Raw genomic sequence first — 22,886 nt, 5'->3', positions numbered from 1 at the left:
TGTATGATCATCCCAATGCATAAAAAGTAGATTATTGCAATGTACACTCGCTAGACCTGTCAACAGCGATTTATAACAGTCACACAGAATGCACGGAGGAGAACCCCCCCTCCCCCATGAATGAATCAAGCTAGTCCTTATCAGACTCCTGCAGGTATTGCTGAGGGGGAGTAATGATGCTACTCTTTTGTGGATCTGGTTTCTATAAAGAGAGAGATAAAGCTGAATCACTTGCCTGAACTGCTAGCTCAAGAGGAGAGAGATGGAGCCTCTTACTTAGAGAGTATTTATATTGCCTGTTACCTTGCCTGCAAGACCACACCTCTAACCAGCACCCATTGCTGCCCTGCAACCCTGCAAGCACACACCTCTAGCCAATGTAAACACATGCCCCAAGCAATGCAGCCCTCCCTCCTGCTCCTCCAGGAAGCTCACGAGCATATCAGCAGCACCAGCATGTCCCATCTCTCCTGTTCCAGTCTCCCTCCCTTTCTCCATATTGCAGCTCCTTCACATACTATCATTTTTTAATATCATTTCCAGCTTTCCTATATTTTAATTTTTCACTCCCCCTTGTCATTTTCCCGCCCCAGACAGTTTTCACTCTCAATTTCTTGGCCCTGTCAGCTCCAATTTCTCTCCCTTTTACTGCCCCTGGCAGCTCCTGTCTCTCTCCTCTATCTACATCCCATACTAGTGTTACGACACTGCAAAGTGCAGGTGGAGTCCGGGTTTCCACGGCAACCACATCCTTATAAGGGAGAGCAGCCAACTCACATTGTAAAGGTCAGAATAGAGCAAAGCGGGATGGTCGAACCGGACCGAGCTAGGAGCAGCAGCAGGTCCAGAAGAGTAGACAGTGGGGTGTGTTGTGCCCCCCTTCTCTACCACAGACTGAATCCTTACAATGGCTGGCACTGTAGGCTGCTAAACGGCTCCCTGCAGAGCTGTCTTCTCTGATGGATTTGCACTCAGTGCAGGATTTAGCTGTGACAGCTTCAGACAGCCTCACACCTGGGTAGGTAAGGAGTTATGATGGTGGTTCATTTCCACATAGCACTGTTTTGGAGGGTCTTTATGTGTCTTGCCACCTACTGTCTGTTCTGTATTATATACTTGCATACTTATCCTTTTGTGCCATCACCTTGTCTGTAAACTGTCATTTTGGTTATACTTGTCTGGGTTTCTGCGTCTCATGTTACCTGTTTGTGTCACACTGTATCCTGTACATTGCTATTTCTGTGTTCCTTTTCTTGGGGTCTACCAGTATACTGTTCTTTGGAATCTGCTCAATGGTATCTACTTATATCCTGTCCCCAGGGATCTACCTGTGTTCTGCGCCTTAGTGACTTTTTTCCCTTTCCTTTGGGGTCCCCACCTGTGTCCTATCCTTTGGAGTCTGCCTGTAACCTTCATTTTGCTTCCTGCCTGTGTACAGCCACCTGCAGTCTCTACTAGTGTGCTGCAGTTGAGGTATCTGGCTGTAACTTGCCCCTTTGGGCTTTCTTTTACTTTGTCATTGTTTGTCCCCATCTGCCTCTATCCAACATCTACCCCTCACTTACTCTGTTTTGCTGCATTGAGTGCGCTTGTGTTATACTCCTTTGCATCTGCTTGTGTCATGGTCCTTTACATCTGTCTGTGCCTTTCCTATCTCTCAGGGTAATTTTTGTTATGGTTCATTTTGAGACTGTTACCTACTGTCCATTGTCTGAGTATTACTCCCCTCACTTTGTTGACAGATTGCTTTAAAACACCTGCTTTGCTCGGTTGCTCCTGATCCCTGTCTGGCGCTTTGTGTAGATTAGGTTGCAGTGTGTACATGGAGTATCATTTGACGACAGGTGAGAGCAGGCACAGAGCCAGTATTGTGTATAGGAGAAGCAGCCCCGTACAAAAGAGTCCTGTTGTGTTTCTTGTCACTAAAGCTGTGACATATAACCATCTGACTTTAGTCTCTCACTCACAGAACCAATTATTCAATACATCGCTGTATACCAGCTCATTTTACTGCTGTATTTTACATTCTTATCCAGTGTTATGAATAAAGGATTTTTTTTTTAATTTTATCCTATTCTGTGCTTTGTATGACTCACTGGCATTTCGCTATTGCTGTATACCTGCTTTGTCATTTTAGTGGCCCAATTGTATCAGTCTTTTAAAATACTTGAATAATGATGTTTCACTACTCTAATTGTCTATTACTAGTTCACTGTACTATCAACCTCTGATTACATCATAGTGCTCTCCTCTGCCTCAGATCATATTAATGCATTATAAATAGTGTCACTACACTGCTCTACCACAAAATGCCATTTAGTTGCTTTATAACTGAGACCCTTGGATAGTACATTCTCATAAATCCATTACAAATATTCTGCTGCTGTTACTATATTATCAATATGATTTATTATTGCATTATAACTTCTAGGCCATTACATTGTAATTGCTATCTCACCCTAACTGAGCAATCATTGTCGTTTTGCTTGTATGTATGTCCAGTACTGCTAAATAACTGTTTTAGCACTATTTACTATATGCATTCATCACTACTATATAACTGTATATAGCTGCTATACCACTGCCTGCTGCATGCACTCTATATAACTCTTATACAACTGCTGCTACATGCACTCAGTGCCGCTATATAACTGTTATACTACTGTCTGCTGTATGCACTCAGCGCTGCTATATAACTGTTATACCACTGTCTGCTGTATGCACTCTATATAACTGTTATACTACTGCCTGTTATATGCACTCAGTGCCGCTATATAACTGTTATACTACTGCTTGCTATATGCACTCTATATAACTGTTATACTACTGCCTGCTATATGCACTCAGTGCCGCTAAATAACTGTTATACCACTTTCTGCTGTATGCACTCTATATAACTGTTATACCACTGCCTGCTATATAACTGTTATACTACTGTCTGCTGTATGCACTCAGCGCTGCTATATAACTGTTATACCACTGTCTGCTGTATGCACTCAGTGCTGCTATATAGCTGTTATACTACCGCTTGCTATATGCACTCTAAATAACTGTTATAACACTGCCTGCTGTATGCAATCTCTATAACTGTTATACCACTGCCTGCTGTATGCACTCTCTATAACTGTTATACTACTGCCTGCTGTATGCACTCAGTCCTGCTATATAACTGTTATACCACTGTCTGCTGTATGCACTCAGTGCTGCTATATAACTGTTATACTACTGCCTGCTATATGCACTCTCTATAACTGTTATACCACTGCCTGCTGTATGCACTCTATAACTGTTATACTACTGCCTGCTGTATGCGCTCTATATAACTGTTATACCAGTGTCTGCTGTATGCACTCGGTGCTGCTATATAACTGTTATACTACTGCCTGCTATATGCACTCAGTTCTGCTATATAATTGTTATACCACTGTCTGCTGTATGCACTCAGCGCTGCTATATAACTGTTATGCCACTGTCTGCTGTATGCACTCAGTTCTGCTATATAATTGTTATACCACTGCCTGCTGTATGCACTCTGATATAACTGTTATACTACTGCCTGCTATATGCACTCAATGCCGCTATATTACTGTTATACCACTGTCTGCTGTATGCACTCAGTGCTGCTATATAACTGTTATACTACTGCCTGCTATATGCACTCTCTATAACTGTTATACTACTGCCTGCTGTATGCGCTCTATATAACTGTTATACCAGTGTCTGCGGTATGCACTCAGTGCTGCTATATAACTGTTATACTACTGCCTGCTATATGCACTCAGTGTTGCTATATAACTGTTATACTACTGCCTGCTATATGCACTCAGTTCTGCTATATAATTGTTATACCACTGTCTGCTGTATGCACTCAGCGCTGCTATATAACTGTTATGCCACTGTCTGCTGTATGCACTCAGTTCTGCTATATAATTGTTATACCACTGCCTGCTGTATGCACTCTGATATAACTGTTATACTACTGCCTGCTATATGCACTCAATGCCGCTATATTACTGTTATACCACTGTCTGCTGTATGCACTCAGTGCTGCTATATAACTGTTATACTACTGCCTGCTATATGCACTCTCTATAACTGTTATACCACTGTCTGCTGTATGCACTCAGCGCTGCTATATAACTGTTATGCCACTGTCTGCTGTATGCACTCTATATAACTGTTATACTACTGCCTGCTGCATGCACTCTATATAACTGTTATAACACTGCCGGCTGCATGCACTCTATATAACTTATACCACTGTCTGATGTATGCACTCAGCGCTGCTATATAACTGTTATGCCACTGTCTGCTGTATGCACTCTATATAACTGTTATGCCACTGTTTGCTGTATGCACTCAGTGCTGCTATATAATTGTTATACTACTGCCTGCTATATGCACTCTATATAACTGTTATACTACTGCCTGCTGTATGCACTCTATATAACTGTTATACCACTGTCTGCTGTATGCACTCAGTTCTGCTATATAATTGTTATACCACTGCCTGCTGTATGCACTCTGATATAACTGTTATACTACTGCCTGCTATATGCACTCAATGCCGCTATATTACTGTTATACCACTGTCTGCTGTATGCACTCAGTGCTGCTATATAACTGTTATACTACTGCCTGCTATATGCACTCTCTATAACTGTTATACCACTGTCTGCTGTATGCACTCAGCGCTGCTATATAACTGTTATGCCACTGTCTGCTGTATGCACTCTATATAACTGTTATACTACTGCCTGCTGCATGCACTCTATATAACTGTTATAACACTGCCGGCTGCATGCACTCTATATAACTTATACCACTGTCTGATGTATGCACTCAGCGCTGCTATATAACTGTTATGCCACTGTCTGCTGTATGCACTCTATATAACTGTTATGCCACTGTTTTCTGTATGCACTCAGTGCTGCTATATAATTGTTATACTACTGCCTGCTATATGCACTCTATATAACTGTTATACCACTGTCTGCTGTATGCACTCAGCGCTGCTATATAACTGTTATGCCACTGTCTGCTGTATGCACTCTATGTAACTGTTAAGCCACTGCCTGCTGTATGCACTCAGTGCTGCTATATAACGGTAATACTACTGCTATATGCACTCTATATAACTGTTATACCACTGCCTGCTGTATGCACTCTATAACTGTTATACTACTGTATGCACTCTATATAACTGGAATTCCACTGCCTGCTGTATGCACTCAGTGCTGCTATATAATTGTTATACTACTGCCTGCTGTATGCACTCAGCGCTGCTATATAACTGTTATACCCCTGCCTGCTGTATGCACTCAGTCCTGCTATATAACTGTTATACCCCTGCCTGCTGTATCCACTCAGTCCTGCTATATAACTGTTATACTACTGCCTGCTGTATGCACTCAGTGCTGCTATATAATTGTTATACTACTGCCTGCTGTATGCACTCAGTGCTGCTATATAATTGTTATACTACTGCCTGCTGTATGCACTCAGTACTGCTATATAATTGTTATACCCCTGCCTGCTGTATGCACTCAGTGCTGCTATATAACTGTTATACCCCTGCCTGCTGTATGCACTCAGTGCTGCTATATAACTGTTATACCACTGCCTGCTGTATGCACTCAGCGCTGTTATAGAACTTATACCACCTTCTACTGTATGTATTCAGCGCTGCTATATAACTGTTATACCCCTGCCTGATGTATGCACTCAGTGCTGCTATATAACTGTTATACCACTGCCTGCTCTATGCACTCAGTGCTGTTATATAACTGTTATACCACTGCCTGCTGTATGCACTCAGCGCTGTTATAGAACTTATACCACCGTCTACTGTATGTATTCAGCGATGCTATATAACTGTTATACCACTGTCTGCTTTATTCACCCAGTGCTGCTATGTACTGTAACTGTTATACCGTTGTATGCACTCAGTACTGCTATATAACTGTTATACCGCTGCATGCACTCAGTACTGCTATATAACTGTTATACCGCTGTATGCACTCAGTACTGCTATATAACTGTTATACTGCTGTATGCACTCAAAAAAGGGGTTTGCACAAGTCTATGGGGAGAGAGAGTTAGCACAGTCGAGATATCCAACCTCCAAATATTAGCGCCCCTGAGGCTTTTGCTCTACTTGTAATGTGAGTGCAAGAATATAATGGCTATTGATTTTACTTGAGTAGTGTTAGCGGTCAAAAGTGTTAATATTTTTGCAACCCCTCATCTCAGTTCTTTTGACAGACATGCATTTTAGCCAATCAGTGCTGACTCATAAATAACTACACAGGAGTGAGCACAATGTTATCTATATGGCACACATTAACTATAAGTGTCTGAGAAAATGTCAAAATGCACTGAAATAAGAGGCGGCCTTTCGATGGCTTAGAAATCAGTTTGTGAGCCTATGTGGGTTTAGCTTTCAACAAAGAATACCAAAAGAACAAAGCCAATTTATGATAAATGTAAATTGGAAAGTTGTTTAAAATTGTATGCCCTATCTGAATCATGAAAGTTTAGTTTTTATTTTGACTGTCCCTTTAAGTAAAGTTAAAGTAGTACCTAGTGCTACATCTACAATTCATCAAAAGCACCAAAAAAAGGATTTTTTTTTATTTCATTTTTTTAATGGGGTCCGGACTGGCTAAGAACAAAAGTGAAGCTTACATACTTATTGGCTGACACAGGAATCACTCAGCTGACAAAGACATTGCTAAATCAAAACTGAATAATGTAAGTTTAAACTTTTGAAGCCTTTCCGTTATTAACTGTAAGAAAAGAGGAACTACATTTTGTTTTTTTTTATTGCATTCCCTTGTTTGATTTTTTTTCTTAAAGTGATGGTAAAGTGTGCGTGTTTGCTATGTATAGTCTGATAGAATAACTTATGTCACATATATTTATTTATATATATATATATATATATAATGTTTGTCATTTGTTATATAGTCCTTGTTTTTATAACTTAGTAATGTACTGCCGCCAGCCCGACAGTGCAAGCATTTTTTTTTTACGTTTTGCCCTTAATCAGAAAGTATGCCACTATGCTCGCTGTTCTGTGTGGTGCCTCTGTAAACACATGCACGATCACGTTTACATGTATTTCATCCGGCGTGAGTTCACTAAAGGGTTAACACATGCATAGTACAGTCCCAAATGGAGTCCCAAAACATAGTGGTAGTAAGCAGTGAATTGGAACAATTGTTCTGATTCACTATTTACATATATTAATGCCAGCATTGCACACTATTCCCTGTGCTGATATGCATATACTCCTCTCAGGAGAGTGCATTTACATCTATGTATAGAACGGATGGAACCGCTCAAAACATCCCAACATTACAGAAAAGAAAATTCAAAGATAAGGGGCAAAAACCTGCAACGGCAATAGTAAAACCTGTCATTCTTATAACAAATGAAATCATATTTTATTATAATAAATACAGTGGTTTAGTTCTGAAATAAATTAGGAATACACTGGTAGCATTAAAATAATCTTAATTTACCATCACTTTAAATAGGATGTACGTCTATTGTTTTCAGATAAATGCAAATAGGGACATGTTGTTTTGCATTAGTCTGAATCGAAATGCACGTGTGTGCTGCTTACTGACATAGCTCTCACTGTGTTCTCAGTCACACTGTATAGGCCGCTCTTTCACAGGCTTCTTGTCCCAGCATGGCATCTCATACTTTGCATTCCCAATACGCTGCTGCGCTTTTGCTTTATAACTGCCTGTCCTCATTGCATTCTGCTCTTACTGTGGCATATGACTGATCAATGATTGTCCTCTAATTGCATTATGGCCGCTCATTAATTTTTTTATTTTTTTTTTATTTTCCCTTTTTAACCCTTTTGCTGCTAAGCCTTTTATCACCCCAGTGCTGTGACAATTTTGAGGTTTTTTTTGCTACCTACATTTAAATCCTATAATAATTTAAACTTCAGTGAGTGAGACACATAAATTATATTATTATTTTTTCCAGCAGGCCCAACAGATTCACAATATACCATTATTATATTTATAATTCATGGCATGTGAGATAGCTGCGGCAAAAACTGTAAAAAACAAATGTATAATTTTTGCTTAGATTTTAGTAAATAATATGGAAAATGGACAAGTGACCACCTTGCTAAATTGTCATCAAGGGTAGCCACATGTGAAATAGGGGCCCATATTGGCTTTTGGGGGTTATAATATAGATTAGCGAGGTCCCATTGTGCAGTACAGAAATAAAAGTACTTTTTTTTTCTTGCAAGGTGTTCAGTTACTACAGTGGTCACCTGACTATACAGGCAAAATTCATATATATTTTAAGAGTGGGACTTACCTACTAGAAAATAAACTTTATTAGGGGTATTTTTGTGTGTGCATATAATGTAACATCCCCAAGGAAATCCCCAATTGTTTTTCTACTTTATCATACCTCATGGGTGGTTAGTGGGCTGAAGTAAAATGTGAAAATAGAAGTAAATTGGAAGGTTGCTTAAAAATGCACACTATCTGAATCATAAAAGAGAGGTTCATGTCCCTTGAAGGGATACCCAACCCAAAATTGTTTCTTTCATAATTCAGATAGAACATGCAGTTTTAGCAACTTTCTGATTTACTCCTATTATCAAATTTTCTTCGTTCTCTTGCTATCTTTATTTGAAAAGCAACAATGTAAGTTTAGAACCTGGACCATTTTTGGTTCAGCACCTGGGAAGTGCTTGCTGATTGGTGGCTAAATCTTGCAGATCCAGGGTGCGGAACCAAAAATGGGCCGGCTCCTTAGCTTAGATTCCTGCTTTTTCAAATAAAGATACCAAGAGAATAAAAAAATGATAATAGGAGTAAATTAGAAAGTTGCTTAAATTTATATGCTCTATCTGAATCATGAAAGAAAAAAATTGGGTTTAGTGTCCCTTTAAACATCTGCCCGTCCTGTTTTTCTGCTCTTAATACTTAATGAAACATTTATAAGGCTATTTTTCAATTATTAAATTTCACATCTAAAATAACTTGCTAAACCCACAGACTACACTTTTTTTTGCTTATTACCAAATAAAATGTTTTAAATATAATATATAATAACACATAGACATTACCCCACTGTGACCAAACAGAATGACATTAATAAGCAACAACAACAAACCTATACTTACACCTGACCTGCTCAATCAATCAAAATCAATCCGTAACCCAACAATCACAGATGCTCACTATACAGGCATTGATGCCCCGTGTTTCTGGCGAGCCTAAAGATCGCTGCTCCATAACCTGTCCGCCTGCTCCGAGGCCGCGGACAGAAATCAACCCGATCGAATCTACAGGGGGCGGCATTGCACCAGCAGCTGGTGCAATGATAACTGCCGAGAGTGCATGTTTATCGATATGCAACAGACATGATCCGCTATATCGGATCATGTCCGCTCGCACAATCATAAATATGCCCCATTATATTTAAATTCCTTTAAAAATAAAAAAAATAAATAGCTATGGTTTTGTAGCACAACAGGTTAATTGCACACGTCTCCTATTAGCATCACAACACACTTTAGCGGACAAGTTAGCACACATTACAAGTTGAAAGTAAAAAGTTAGCACGTGAGATTAGATTTAAAGGGACAGTCTACACCAGAATTTTTATTGTTTAAAAAGATAGATAATCCCTTTATTACCAATTTCCCAGTTTTGCACAACCAACACTGTTATATTAATATACTTTTTATCTCTGTGATTACCTGTATCTAAGCCTCTGCTGACTGCTTCCTTATCTCAGTGCTTTTGACAGACATGCAGTTTAGTCAATCAATGCAGACTCCTAAATAACTCCACGGGAGTGAACACAATGTTATCTATATGACACACATGAACTAGTACTGTTTAACTGTAAAAAAAACTTTCAAAATGCTCTGAGCTAAGAGGCGGTTTTCAACGATTTAGAAATCAGTTTGAGCTTACTTAGGTTTAGCTTTTCAAAAATACCACAAAGGGAACAAAGCAAATTTGATAATAAAAGTAAATTGGAAACTTGTTTAAAAAAATTGGTTTTATTAAAAGACCTGTGAGTGTCTCATATTTCCCATACATATAAAAAGGAGGATGCACCCTGGCTGAAAAGGAAGTGATATGCTGGTAGTAAGTGCATGGTAAGTCTGAAAAAAAAATAAAAAAAAAAATATATATATATATATATATATACACACAAAAATATAGTGATATATATAGTTAAACTAGGGATAGGGTGCACACAGATAGATAGATAATAAGGGTAAAACGTATTGTGCTGACAATCCAAAATGTATATGACCCAATTGGTGAGAAAAGAGCTCTGACAATTCTAAAAGAGCTAAAGCGGATTACTGGCCGCACCAATACTACCCTACAGTGTATATGGAAATGACATCCTAGACAGGTATGCTGAACATATATATTTTAATAAAAACATAGCCAAAAAAGGTACATGCTGAGAATGATAGCAAAAAATCAGGTATACAAAATACAAATTGCAGGTGTAGTGCACTACTGATATCTGTAAGCTAGCATTTGCAAGGTTAAATGTCGACTCATGAGAAAGTTCATCTCTAGATGCCGGGCACTTGAGTGTTAAGAACACGCTCCGGTTATAGTTTAGACAGAATACCGTCCTTGATATCTCATTGGTGTGTATTATTGATCCGGTACCGGATTTGGGAAATTAATGTGAGAGTCCAAGAGTGGTAATTTCACCGTTAACAACTTAATCCCATATATAAGTGACACATCAGACTTCAGATTTTCAGAGTGCAAGACTTATTACTGCATGGCTTACCTTCGCTCTCTTCACACACTCTACGCTATTACCTGGCAGGATCTCATCCGTGGTGTGACTCACAGCGATGTATTCCGCCTATGCAGCTCTTCACTTGCTTAGGTATTGAAACTTGATATCGCCAGATTCACAGCAAATCCACCATGCTGGCGTCCTCCACACTGTGTCTTGTTCCAAACATTACGCGTTTCGCCCCTCCCCCTTTGCGGGCTGAACTCAGGGCTTCATCAGATGTGTCTAATTAGACACCACAACAAACTTTATAGCACTCGTGCAGATACAAAGTTACACCCCTTTCATGAATTTAAAAGGGAATGTATTGTGCATGTAAATTTAATGGCTACAGTTAAATACTTAGATACATTTTATATACAACTAAACTATACAACATAGCTTGTTACAATTTGCAAGTTTTGCTTGTTACATAATGATGTACAGCATTAAATACAGTTTTGATTTTACACTGAGAAATACTTTTGTGAACATATCAACATGTTCGCTTCTAAGCACACATATACTTTCACAGTGTATTATATAGTAAGGAATATTTACAAAAAACAAGAAAATTCAATTTTTTCATTCAAACCAAATTTTTATTAAAATATATATGTTCAGCATACCTGTCTAGGATGTCATTTCCATATACACTGTAGGGTAGTATTGGTGCGGCCAGTAATCCGCTTTAGCTCTTTTAGAATTATCAGAGCTCTTTTCTCACCAATTGGGTCAGAGATATATATATATATATATATATATATATATATATTAGGGATGCACCGAAATTTCGACCGCAGAAAGTTTCGGCCGAAAATGACATTTTTGGCTATTTCGGTTTTCGTTTTTTTAGCCTGTTATTTTCGGTAAAATTGTGTAGCATGTTTCAAATTTGATGCTAGCCTAGAGCTGCTGTTTAAGTTTATTACTTGACTTTCTGTTCTGCATATAATGAGTTTTCTAGGTCTATACTTTATTTGGATAATTAGTAAAAAAAAACCTGTGAAATATGATTCTGTTACATAGAACTAAATGAAGAATAATACAGTATATTGATATTTATAATTGTTTTAAGTAGGGATGCACCAAAATTTTGGTCGCAGAAACATTTTGGCCGAAAATGGCATTATTGTTTGCCTGTTTTTTTTTTTTATTCGTAAAATTATTGTGTAGCATATTATTGTTTTAAGATATTTTTGTCCAATTTTAGTGTGTTACTTTCAATAAAAGTGTGGGATTTTTTTTATTGGCTCTAATTATGCAAAAAAACCTAAAAAAAATAATTTAAAAAAATACATTTTCAGTATCAGTTTCGGTTTTCGGCCAAGTGCATCTCGGATTTTCGGATTCGGTTTCTGTCCAGAATTTCCATTTCGGTGCATCACTAATATATATATATATATATATATATATATATATATATATATATATATATATATATATCATGTTTATGATTACGGCCGCAGAGGCTGAAACATGTAAGACGGTGTGCTAATATATTTTAACTTATGGAAGTTCTATTTCGAAATACCTTTTTAAACAATTGAAATAAATATCCTTTTTAACGGAACCGGAGACACCTGGATTCATCTTTTCTTTTTTAATATATATATATATATACACAAAAAATAGTGATATATATAAGTATATGTAGTACTTATATAGATAGATATTTATTTATTTTAAAATAAAAAGAGCATTTTTTTTCTAAGTGAAGAACATGGGAATTTCAAGTACGGTATTTCTATTCAAGACACATTAAATGGACAGTCTACCTGAAAAAAATTGATTGCTTAAAAAGATAGATTATCCTTTTATTACCCATTCCCCAGTTTTGCACAGCCAACATGGTTATATCAATATACTTTTTACCTTTGTGATTACCTTGTAGATTCTGCAGACTGCCCCCTTTAGCTCAGTGCTTTTTACAAACTTGCATTTTAGCCAATTAGTGCTGGTTCATAAATAGACTCCGAGAGATTGAGCACAATGTTATCTATATGGCACACCTGTCTCTCTGTAAAAAGCACTTAGGTAAGAGGCGGCCTGCAGGGACTTAGAAACAATCAGAAATTTAGAGGTATTAAGGTTATAAAGTATATTAATATAACAATGTTGGTTGTGCGAATTTGGGGAATGGGTAGTAAAGGCTTTATCTATCACATGTACAGTATACACATATTTAGACATACACACACATACATTGGAGTCCTTTCCAGTCAAACACCTTGCCAAATACCATATCTTTTAACCCTTTTTAAAACTTTGTAATGATATTAAAATGATATTCTTTATTAAAAGTGTATATATGAGTGTTATAGTTTATTTTAATATGTGTTTTATGAATTTCTTTTCAACCCTTCTAAAGCCGCACTAAAAATTATAGGCCTCCATTACATATGCAGCGTCGCCCGCAAAATCCTCCGCCGCCAGATTTTACACGATTTTGGTATTACATATACGGCGTAGCATACAAGTTACGCGCGTATATTTCACCCGTCGCTCGCAGTTATTGCTCCCATAGGCTAACATGGGGCCGCGTCGTAAATCGGTATCCAATATCCAGCGCAAGGACTTACGTGGCGAAAATGGAGAAATCTTACTCCATTTTTACCTCGCCATAAAAGGCAGCCGTAGCAGGCCTTGCACTGAGTATGGGAGCACCGTAACTCCCGAAAATGCCTGAAAAAATAAACTAACACATAACGCATGTGCAAGGTCTATCTACCTGTCAACCGCAATCCCCCCCCGCAATAACTAATAAAGTCTATTAACCCCTAAACCGCCATAGCCCACAACACAATAAACCTAACCCCTAACCTAACCCCCCCTAAATAAACTAAAATTACCTAATTTACAAAATACTAAAGTTACCATTAAATATAATACAATTTACACTACTTACAAATACACTAAGTATAAATTAAATGGGCAGTCTAATCAAAATTCAGGAGTAGACTGTCCCTTTAAGCAAGAATTACAGAAAATAAAAAAATCTAAGATTACAGAAAATAAAAAATAAAATTACAAAATTTTAAATAAATTACACCTAATCCCTATGAAAATAAAAAAGCCCCCCAAAATAAAAACACCCCCTAATCTAATCAACTATCAGTAGCCCTTAAAGGACTTTTTGCAGGGCATTGCCCCAAGATAATCAGCTCTTTTGCACAAAAAATACACATAGCCCCCCCTACCAGTAACGCCCCCCCACCCACCAAACCCCCCCCAAAAAAAATACTAACACTAAAAACGCTAAACTACCCATTGCCCTGAAAAGGGCATTTGTTGGGCATTGCCGTTAAAAGGGCATTCAGCTCTTTTGCTGCCCACCCTATATAAATAAACCCCTTAAAAAACCCTAAGTCTAACCCCCAAGTGGTCCTCACCTGTCCTGAAGTTCAGCGGAGAAGGTCCTGTTCCAGGCGGTGAAGTCTTCTTCCAAGCGGCGACCTCTTCTTTCTTCTTCCAGGAACCAGCCGGCGCGGAGCGGAGGGCAGAGTTGAAGACCGGCAGCACTGGAACTGAAGACCGGCGACTCTGGAACTGAAGACCGGCGACCGCGGAGCCATGGAGCATGGAGGATCTTCTTCATACGATCTCCGCCATACACTGAATAGGAATTCAAAGTACGCGATTAAAAATGGCGTCCCTTGAATTCCTATTGGCTGATTTGAGCCTTCAAATTCAAATAAGCCAATCGGATGAGAGCTACTGAAATCCTATTGGCTGTTCAAATCAGCCAATAGGATTTCAGTAGTAGGTTAGGGGTTAGTTTTATTGCGTTGTGGGCTATGGCGGTTTAGGGGTTAATACTTTATTAGGTTTATTGCGTTATGGGTTAATGGCGGATTATGGGGTTAATAGTTTTAATAGGTAGTTTGCGATGTTGGGGTTGGCGGATTTAGGGGTTAATAATTTAGTTATTACTTGCGGTGTGGGTTTGATGGTGGATATAGGGGTTAATAGTTTAAATAGGCATACTGCGTTGTGGGGGGTTGTCGGTCTAGGGGTTAATACATTTAATATTCGTAATGAGAGGGGGGGATTGCGGATATAGGGGTTTTACTTGTCTGGCTTATTTTTGGGAGGTGTGTTAGACTTTTACAGGAGATTTGTTATTTTATTTACTTATCTTAGGCGCCGGCAGTTTCGTAGTGCCGTAAGTCACTAGCGACTCCAGAATTGTGTATTTACGCTCATTTCTGGACATCGCTTGTTTATCAGACTTACGGCACTTTATGAACTGCCGGCGGGGTTTATGTAATACCCCGATGTGCGAGGTGAAATTACGGATGGTGCACGTTCCCACGCTTGCGCCGAAACCTGCGCCGTATATTTGATCGCGCCCATAGTGCAGTTTCAGCTTTTGCTTTATGCAACCTACACTATCATTATCCTGCCACTTGTAATCTGGGCCATGGCTGGTATTTTTAAGGTTTAGGTCAAACCTAAAAATAAAGATTAAATATAGAAATAAATCTGATATAATGGGGAAACTATATGTGTTTGAATCCAATTATAAGTAAATGATTATTTAAAATCAGTCCTGGCAACTTTAGTTTCTAATGTATGCCGTATAATTATTGATTGGCACAAGTCTAAAGTGATTAATAGGAAATAATGGAATGGTTAAAAAACTCACTCCGGTGCTACTCCCCAATATATTGCAATGACATTAGAAATAGGGAAGAACCATAGTGTGGGTTTGATCTAAGCACTCTTAAGATAAATATTAAAAGTGAAATAAGTTATTGGTTAAACTTAAAAATAAGGAGAGTAACAGTTCCTCATAACATACCACTTAGAGCCAAAGAAATTTAAACTAATGTTAAATCACCCCCCTGTTTCCTGGCCGATATCTGCAGCCGTCGGCATCAGGTGACAGGGGTGACAAACATAAGGAATAAAAATGCAAATACATTCACAGGCAACACAAACGTGCTTCGGCGGTCTTTGCGGCCTTTGTCAATGTGATAAAGTAGGCAAACCGAAGCATGGGTGCCACCCATTTAAATACACTTAATGTGTCCGATAACAGACTAATCAGGATGCTCTTCAATACAGACGCCCTCTGTCAGGCGAATCCTCGCCATTGACGTGTCATAGAGGGGGCGTGTGTTTCAGCCGTCTGCTGATTGAATGTCGGCTTATTACGTCAACTCCGAAGAGGCGGTGTTTATATTCTAGTGATACATATTGGTCATCGCCGATTCATGCCTTCCCACTATTAAGTATCGCATTGCGAGATGACACGCCAATGGCGAGGATTCGCCTGACAGGGGGCGTCTGTATTGCAGAGCATCCTGATTGGTCTGTTATCAGACACATTAAGTGTATTTAAATGGGTTGCACCAACTTTGCCCACTTTATCACATTGACAAAGATGGCCGAAACACGTTTGTGTTGCCTGTGCATTTTTATTCCTTATGTTTGTCACCCCTGTCACCTGATGCCGACGGCTGCAGATATCGGCCTGGAAACAGGGGGGGGATTTAACATTAGTTTAAATTTCTTTGGCTCTAAGTAGTATGTTATGAGGAACTGTTACTCTCCTTATGTTTAAGTTTAACCAATAAAGTATTTCACTTTTAATATTTACCTAATGTAGGAAAGAGTGCTTAGATCAAACCCCCACTATGGTTCTTCCCTATGTATAATTATTGATGCAGTTTTATGCTAATGAGCATGGTTGGTATTTATTTCTTTTTAGGAAAGGTGGAAACCCACTAAATTATTTACTGAATAACCACAGTCATGGCCTATAGCTGCATCCTGCTGGCTCATTTGCTGCCCTCTCGCTGGATTTAAATGAACCAGTTGCAGTCATCCTATTAATCGGTCACTGAGATCACTCTGTTTGCAGCTTCTAATGACTTTCTAGCTGTGCAAGTTTGTTTTATGACACTCTCCTGTCTCTATATGTTTGTAGTTTTTTTATCACAAATGCCTCAGTGTGTTGTCCTTTTTTAAACATTCTCTCATTGCTTTTTTTAAAGCAATGATAACTTCGTTTGCTTGATATTATGCTGCTACAGTGTTTCAGGGCCTTACTCAGCCACTGCCATAGTGGTGTATAATGAAAAGTCTGTGGCAGTTAAAGGGACATGAAACCCAAATTTTTTCTTTCATGATTCAGATAGAGAATACAATTTTAAACAACTTTCTAATTTTCTTCTATTATCTAATTTGTTTTATTCTCTTGGTATCATTTGTTGAAGGAGCAGCAATGCACTAATGGTTTCTAACTGAACTCATAGGCGAGCCAATCACAATCGATATATATATGCAGCCACCAATTAACCGCTAGAACTTAGGTTCTCTGCTGCTCATTAACTTGCCTAGATAAACCTTTCAGCAAAGGATAACAAGAGAAGGAAGCAAATTAAATAATAGAAGTAAATTGGAAAGTTGTTTAAAATCGTATTCTCTATCTGAATCATGAAAGAAAAATTTTGGGTTTCATGTCCCTTTAACACTGCATTCTCAGTTCATTATATGCCACTGCCCTAGTGATGTATAAAGACACGTCTGTGGCAGTTAACAAACTGCATTCTCAGTTCATTATATGCCACTGCCCTAGTGATGTATAAAGACACGTCTGTGGCAGTTAACAAACTGCATTCTCAGTTCATTATATGCCACTGCCCTAGTGATGTATAAAGACACGTCTGTGGCAGTTAACACACTGCATTCTCAGTTCATTATATGCCACTGCCCTAGTGGTGTATAAAGACACGTCTGTGGCAGTTAACACACTGCATTCTCAGTTCATTATATGCCACTGCCCTAGTGGTGTATAAAGACACATCTGTGGCAGTTAACAAACTGCATTCTCAGTTAATTATATGCCACTGCCCTAGTGATGTATAAAGACACGTCTGTGGCAGTTAACAAACTGCATTCTCAGTTCATTATATGCCACTGCCCTAGTGATGTATAAAGACACGTCTGTGGCAGTTAACACACTGCATTCTCAGTTCATTATATGCCACTGCCCTAGTGGTGTATAAAGACACGTCTGTGGCAGTTAAGACACTGCATTCTCAGTTCATTATATGCCACTGCCCTAGTGGTGTATAAAGACACGTCTGTGGCAGTTAACACACTGCATTCTCAGTTCATTATATGCCATTGCCCTAGTGATGTATAAAGACACGTCTGTGGCAGTTAACACACTGCATTCTCAGTTCATTATATGCCACTGCCCTAGTGGTGTATAAAGACACGTCTGTGGCAGTTAAGACACTGCATTCTCAGTTCATTATATGCCACTGCCCTAGTGGTGTATAAAGACACGTCTGTGGCAGTTAACACACTGCATTCTCAGTTCATTATATGCCACTGCCCTAGTGATGTATAAAGACACGTCTGTGGCAGTTAACACACTGCATTCTCAGTTCATTATATGCCACTGCCCTAGTGATGTATAAAGACACGTCTGTGGCAGTTTACACACTGCATTCTCAGTTCATTATATGCCACTGCCCTAGTGATGTATAAAGACACGTCTGTGGCAGTTTACACACTGCATTCTCAGTTCATTATATGCCACTGCCCTAGTGGTGTATAAAGACACGTCTGTGGCAGTTAACACACTGCATTCTCAGTTCATTATATGCCACTGCCCTAGTGGTGTATAAAGACACGTCTGTGGCAGTTAAGACACTGCATTCTCAGTTCATTATATGCCACTGCCCTAGTGGTGTATAAAGACACGTCTGTGGCAGTTAACACACTGCATTCTCAGTTCATTATATGCCACTGCCCTAGTGATGTATAAAGACACGTCTGTGGCAGTTAACACACTGCATTCTCAGTTCATTATAAGTGATAGTTCAGTGCTGGCTTGCCCATTCTATTATGTCATCATAATAACTTTTTTCTCATTTACTTGTGAACAGTCACTGCTCTCTTCTGCATTAGCACTGCATCAAAACTGAACAGTACAACTTAGTACATAATTATATGCAGCGTTACAGCTGTGGTAGCTAAATTCTATACACACAGGGGCTTCATATCAATATTATAGAAGCTTTAAGGGCCTCATATACATTTATAGCTACTACACGGCACACAAATAACATATTGCCAGATTTAGGTAATATTGCAGGGTTCCTTTTGTCTGCTATTCTCCCCTCCTAAACAACTAAATACACCCGTGGCTGTACTGCTGCTTATCATTTCAGTACCATCGCTGCACTTCTGCTGTACTGCGTTACTGTTATACTGGTGATGTCACTTATTACTGCAGCCTTGGTGCCGAGTGCTGGTTTTACACTGCTCTCTGTTTCTCTGTTGTGCTTACCCTGCTTGCTGCACTGTGACTGCTATATTGCTTGTCTGACTGCGTATTAATCCTGCTGTGTCCCTAGCGTCACTGGCACTGCATGCTTACTGTATTACCTATGCTTTACCCTATGCCTGTGTTTTCACAGGCTTAACTTGTAGGATTATTACCTGGAATTAGACAGCAGATACAAGCACCTTTTTTTTTCCTGACCATTCACCCCTGCTTTAAACAGTTTGCTCGCAGACCTGTGTTCAGGATAGTCCAGTGCCTATATCAACACTAGAAACTCATCAACCAAAGATAAAGCAGACTTTAACCCCTTCATTGCACCACAGCAGCCAGAGGTTGTTGGTGGGGATGCTACACACACCATTCATTACTAGTACCCCATTCTTCAAAGGTGCCAACTGACATAAATATTTCAGATTGTGCCTTTTGTGTGTCTGGTGCTGCAGGAGGGAGAAGGGGTATTTAAATAAGAATACAGGTAGGATATGAAGTGATAATGTCACTCATTAGTGACCTATGCACTCTTCATATTACGCTTTCTGATCAGTTTGCCCCCCCCCCCTTCATTTAATGGCCTAGAAATGTCCCTGTCTGCTGCACAACCTATAAAATGTAATATGTTACGGGCTCACACACCTTGACCCCACAACTATACCTAGAATGTCTTATTTTCATGTATTAACTCCACATTTGCCATAGCACTATAATATCACTGCTTTATCATTTCTGTATTCCCCTCCAGCAGCACTGTCACTGCTTCATTAGTGCCTTTTTGCTGCTAGCTAGGCCTCTGTTCTCTGTGTTATCCTTTAGGCCTCACACTTCCTTGTGTACCTTAAGAGAATTTACAATATCTGTGCTCATCAGACTAATACTGATAGGGCTTATAGTGCTCTGGTGTTTAGCTTGGTGCCAGAAGGTGTATGTGTAAACAGCTGTTTATGGTAAGCAGTGAGACTAGCTCAGTCATATTACTGAGCTTGTGGTAGGTGGGTGTGTGACGCTAGCTTGTTGTTTACTGGTCACAAGACTTGATTAAGGCCTATTCTTAGGCCGAAACGCGTCGACATAACCAAAGTAAGTTTATTAACTCTATCTGGTCTTATTTGTATACCCATTTTGCAACATTGTTTTGTTCTTTTCCCACAGGTTATTTTAGGAAAGTTTTGTATACTTATTGGAGATACCCACGGACCTTAACGAATTAAGGAATCTACCACTATATCCTACCTTCATTTACATCTTTTTTTCACCTAAGATTTTTTTCACAGAAGTATTTTTTCATATTGATTTTTATCACCTTTTGTACAACTTTTACATTTCATTACCATTTTTTATCACCATTTTTCCTCATTTTTATGATGTTTCACTCTGTGAACGATTTTTATTGAGGTTTTTTGCTCAGTCATTTTTTCACAGCTCACTTCACCATCTTTCCACTAATTTATCGTTAATCATCATTTGCATTACACCATCACGGACACTCAGGATAAGACTTTTTTGGACTGTTGATTTGGATTTTCATTTGGATTTTTATCTATAATGGTGTATTCGCCCTAGGAACCCCTGGTATCCTTATCATATAAGACTGCTACTCTCTGATCAATTACCAAGACACATACGCCGAGATTACGAGTTTGGCATTAACAGGGGTGCAGGGCTAACAAGGCTTTTTTTTTCTAACGCTACCTTAAGCCAACGCTGGTATTACAGGTTTTTTTAAACCTGGCGTTAGCCTCAAAAAGGTGATCGTTGAGCAGAATTTAGCTCCACATCTCACCTCAATACCAGCGTTGCTTACGGTAGCGGTAAGCTGGCTAAACGTGCTCGTGCACGATTTCCCCATAGGAAACAATGGGGCTGAGCTAGCTGGAAAAAAACTAACACCTGCAAAAAAGCAGCGTCCAGCTTCTAACGCAGCCCCATTGTTTCCTATGGGAAAATAAAAAATATGTCTACACCTAACACCCTAACATGAACCCCGAGTCTAAACACCTCTAATCTTACACTTATTAACCCCTAATCTGCCGCCCCCGCTATCGCTGACACCTACATTATATTATTAACCCCTAATATGCCGCTCCGGACACCGCCGCCACCTACATTATCCCTATGAACCCCTAATATACTGCCCCCAACATCGCCGCCACCTATATTATAGTTATAAACCCCTAATCTGCCGCCCCCAACATCGCCGCCACCTACCTACAATTATTAACCCCTAATCTGCCGACCGGACATTGCCGCCACTTTAATAAATGTATTAACCCCTAAACCGCTGCACTTCCGCCTCGCAAACACTAGTTAAATTTTATTAACCCCTAATCTGCCATCCCTAACATCACCGACACCTACTTACATTTATTAACCCCTAATCTGCCACCCCCAATGTTGCCGCTACTATATTAAAGTTATTAACCCCTAAACCTAAGTCTAACTCCCCCTAACTTAAATATAATTTAAATTAAACTAAATTAATTTAACATAATTAAATAAATGAATTCTATTTAAAACTAAATACTTACCGATAAAATAAACCCTAAGCTAGCTACAATATAACTGATTACATTGTAGCTAGCTTTCGATTTATATTTATTTTACAGGCAACTTTGTATTTATTTTAACTAGGTAGAATAGTTAGTTATTAAATAGTTATTAACTATTTAATAACTACCTAGCTAAAATAAGTACAAAATTACCTGTAAAATAAATCCTAACCTAAGTTACAATTACACCTAACACTACACTATCATTAAATAAATTACCTAAACTACCTACAATTAAATACAATTAAATTCAATAAACTAAATTCTGAAAAAAAACACTAAATTACAGAAAATAAAAAAGAATTACAAGAATTTGAAACTAATTACACCTAATCTAATCCCCCTAATAAAATAAAAAAGCCCCCCAAAATAATAAAATTTCCCTACCCTATACTAAATTACAAATATCCCTTAAAAGGGCCTTTTGCAGGGCATTGCCCCAAAGTAATCAGCTCTTTTACCTGTAAAAGAAAAATACAATACCCCCCCAACATTAAAACCCACCACCCACACATCCAACCCTACTCTAAAACCCACCCAATCCCCCCTTAAAAAAAACCTAACTCTAACCCCCTGAAGATCTCCCTACCTTGAGCCGTGTTCACCCAGCCGGGCACAAGTGGTCCTCCATACGGCAGAAGTCTTCATCCGATCAGGGCAGAAGAGGTCCTCCAGAAGGCTTTATCCAGGCTGCATCTTCTATCTTCATAGGTGTTAGGTGTAATTGTAACTTAGGTTAGGATTTATTTTACAGGTAATTTTGTACTTATTTTAGCTAGGTAGTTAATAACTATTTAATAACTATTGTACCTAGTTAAAATAAATACAAAGTTGCCTGTAAAATAAATATAAATCCTAAGCTAGCTACAATGTAACTATTAGTTATATTGTAGCTATCTTATGGTTTATTTTATAGGTAAGTATTTAGTTTTAAATAGGAATAATTTATTTAATTATGTTAAATTAATTTAATTTAAATTATATTTACGTTAGGGGGGGTTAGACTTAGGTTTAGACTTAGGTTTAGGGGTTAATAACTTTAATATAGTAGCGGCGACGTTGGGGGCGACAGATTAGGGGTTAATAAATGTAGGTAGGTGTCGGCGATGTTAGGGACGGCAGATTAGGGGTTAATAAAATTTAACTAGTGTTTGCGAGGTGGGAGTGCGGCGGTTTAGGGGTTAATACATTTATTAAAGTGGTGGCGATGTCCGGTCAGCAGATAA

At 38.7% G+C, this 22,886-nt stretch overlaps 1 protein-coding gene across 1 annotated transcript in view; it reads left to right on the top strand.

The window, feature by feature from the left end:
* Positions 1–441: 441 nt before the first annotated feature.
* SRCIN1 (SRC kinase signaling inhibitor 1) overlaps positions 442–22,886 on the top strand; it is a 412,206-nt gene continuing 389,761 nt past the window's right edge. Inside the window, exon 1 of the mRNA XM_053697741.1 lies at positions 442–1,022. The gene's annotated coding sequence lies outside the window, so the exon portion shown is untranslated. The remainder of the gene's footprint in view (positions 1,023–22,886) is intronic.

Source organism: Bombina bombina, chromosome 1, assembly GCF_027579735.1.
Source record: "Bombina bombina isolate aBomBom1 chromosome 1, aBomBom1.pri, whole genome shotgun sequence".
Lineage (NCBI taxonomy): Eukaryota > Metazoa > Chordata > Amphibia > Anura > Bombinatoridae > Bombina > Bombina bombina.
The sequence above is the reverse complement of the archived record's forward strand: the minus strand, read 5'-3'. Positions and strand labels throughout refer to the sequence as shown.